Below are 3029 nucleotides of genomic sequence, written 5' to 3' on the forward strand. Positions count from 1 at the left end.
CTCAACGTCAAGTACAACAACGACAAGAGCCGAGACTACACACGTCCCGACCTGCCTTCAGGGGACAGCCAGCCGTCCCTGGATCAGACCATGGCCGCAGCCTTCGGTGCACCTGGTCTAATCTCAGCCTCTCCGTATGCAGGAGCTGGTTTTCCTCCCACCTTTGCCATTCCTCAAGCCGCAGGCTTCTCTGTCCCCAATGTCCATGGTGCCCTGGCCCCTTTGGCCATCCCCTCGGCGGCAGCCGCAGCAGCAACAGTAGGCAGGATCACCATCCCTGGCCTGTCAGGGGCAGGGAACTCAGTTCTCCTGGTCAGCCATCTTAACCCTGAGAGAGTCACACCCCAAACCCTCTTTATTCTCTTCGGTGTGTATAGGGATGTGCAGCGTGTGAAGGTTCTGTTTAGCAAGAAGGAGAAAGCCTTGGTACAGATGGCAGACAGCAACCAAGCCCAGCTAGCCATGAGCCACCTCAATGGGCACAAGCTGCACAGGAAGCCAGTGCGCATCACGCTGTCCAAACACCAGAATGTGCTAAGGACTACGGCAACTCACCCCTGCACGGCTTCAAGAAGCCGGGCTCCAAGAACCTCCAGAACATTTTCCCCGCCTAGGCCACCCTGCACCTCTCCAACATCCAGCCCTCAATATCTGAAGATGACCTCAAAATCCTCTTCTCCAGCAATGGCGGCATGGTCAAAGGTTTCAAGTTCTTCCAGAAGGACTGCAAGATGGCGTTGATCCAGATGGGCTCCGTGGAGGAAGCCATCCAGGCCCTGATTGAGTTGCACAACCATGACCTTGGCAAGAACCACCATCTATCTGCGTGTGTCCTACTCCAAGTTCACCATCTAGGGCTCACCTGCCTGCCCGCCCGGCCCCGCCACCACTTCGATCATTCCAGAGAAAACACCACTTTAAAAAAGCAGCTGAAGTGACCTTACCACCAAAGATTTCATTTTTTAAAAGAGAAATCAGTTTACCTGTTTTTTAAAAAATTAAATCTAATCCACTTTTTAACCCTGCGATGACAGGGCCACCTCACTAGCTTGGTGCCTGTCTTGAGTGGAGGGTTCCATGGCTTAGCGCCCACCCCCTCAACTCTCACAGTGATGCCTTCTCTGCCTGCCTGCCGCCAGCCGCCTCGTGACCCCACCAGACTGGGCTCCAACCATGAGGTGGCTTCCTTGTGCCTAAAACCCTGTGTCGGGGGGTGGGGGGGGGGGGGGGGAAAGGGTTGCCTGGCAGGTGTTGGGAGGCAGGAGGCCACAGACTCTGTGTCCATCATGTACTGACGCGTGGGGAGTATAAGCCCTCCCATCCATCCCCCACCCCACCCCTAATTAATCAAGTGATGTGATTCCCCTCACTGCGCGGAGAGCAGGCGTCCTCGCCCCTCTGTATTATAACCGCAGTGCAGAGAGCTGTGCCTAGCAATACTTCCACTTGACCAAATATTCTAATCTCTTCATTTATATTTTAAAAAATCGTTTTGCGTAACTTTTTATAGCAAGATAAAGATGGTATAAGTGTATCTAAGCTTCCTCCTTGTGGTATTCCTTTGTTTCTCGTTACTGAGGGATGTCCCAGGCAGGAATCCCCCTTATTCTAGGGAGCAGATGGGCAGGGGCAGTGTTGACCCCAGCCCTGGCCAGGTCTCCATGGCCTTCTTCCACACCTAACTTGTGACCCGTCTAGAGGTACAAGCTCTTAAACTTGTTTAGGATTTCTTCGTTTTTGTTTTTCCTGCAAATTGTGGACCAAAGTTATTTCTGTTTTCTGTCTGCCTCCAGTGCTGGGACCCGGAGGGTGAGACAGGGTCCTGGAAATTGCTCAGCCATCAGCTGTGGTGGGTCCCAACAGCAGCAGGGACCCCTGCGCCCCCGCATCTACATGGGAGGAGTGTAACATATTTATGACTTTTTATACCTATGAGACACAGGAGCAGCAGTGAGGTTTTTTATCCTGACAGATGTATATTTTTGATAACAGCAATTACAGGGCAGTATTGTAACCACGGAAGCGTGACCACTGCACGTTTGTTCCAGTGCCTCCCACGGCTGTGATGCACAAGAACCGTATTAAACGATTTTATAACAAACAAACAACAAAAAAAAAGTGCTATTGCAGCTGCAGACTATACTTTGAGAGAAAGGAGGAAGTGCCAGCTAGTCAAGTCCTGTTTTTTCCTCAAGGTTGATTGTTTTCTGATATCACATTTTAGAATTGAACAGCCTCAGTTCCTGGACCTGTGGATTTAAATTTTTTTATACACAGAGTCATCAAGAAAACAAGTTAACAATGTTCATCATAACCTACTGATAAAATTGTAGGCCTTTACCATTTACCAGGTTACAACTAATAAGTATCACATAGGTCAAAGTAGAAATTCCCATAAACTTTCCATGGCTGTAAACTTTACGGAAGCAGAATGCCACATCTTTCCCTTGCAAAATGACTAGTTGGTTGGAACTGCCCAGTTGTCATTTACAGGGTAAGCATTTAACTACATTTTTGTTAGGCTCCTTTGCCGTCAGTGGATGATTCTGACTCAAAACAATCTTGTACAGAGTTCCCAACGAGCAACTGATAGGTTTGAACTGCCAATGTTTTGGTTTGCAATCTAGTTCTTATCCTACAGAACTACATCAGGAGTTCTTGGTTGGTAACTTTAGAATTCTAAATGTAATGTCTTTGTTTTTGAGGGATTGATTCAGGGTAGTTCTATAAATCTGTGCTGTTTTTCCATGCTGTCAGCCATGTTATTCTACCAAAGCAGACAGTGCCATAAAAGACAACCACTTATCTGTCAGTTTGTCATAATACAGTGACTTCTGTGTTGTTGTGATTCTGGAAGCTATGCCACCAATATTTGAGATACCAGCAGGGCCACTCATAGTGGATAGGTTTCAGCATATCTTACAGACTTAGATATATTAGGAAAAAAGGAGAGGCAAACAACTTGTGAATTATTAGCCAATGAAGATTTTATGAATAGCAGCAAAACATTGTCAGATACGGTGCCAGAA

General features: G+C 47.8%; 1 pseudogene; it reads left to right on the top strand.

The window, feature by feature from the left end:
• On the top strand, positions 1-855 carry LOC102815377 (annotated as a pseudogene).
• Positions 856-3029: the final 2174 nt, after the last annotated feature.

This window comes from Chrysochloris asiatica, unplaced genomic scaffold (genome assembly GCF_000296735.1).
Source record: "Chrysochloris asiatica unplaced genomic scaffold, ChrAsi1.0 scaffold00138, whole genome shotgun sequence".
NCBI lineage: Eukaryota > Metazoa > Chordata > Mammalia > Afrosoricida > Chrysochloridae > Chrysochloris > Chrysochloris asiatica.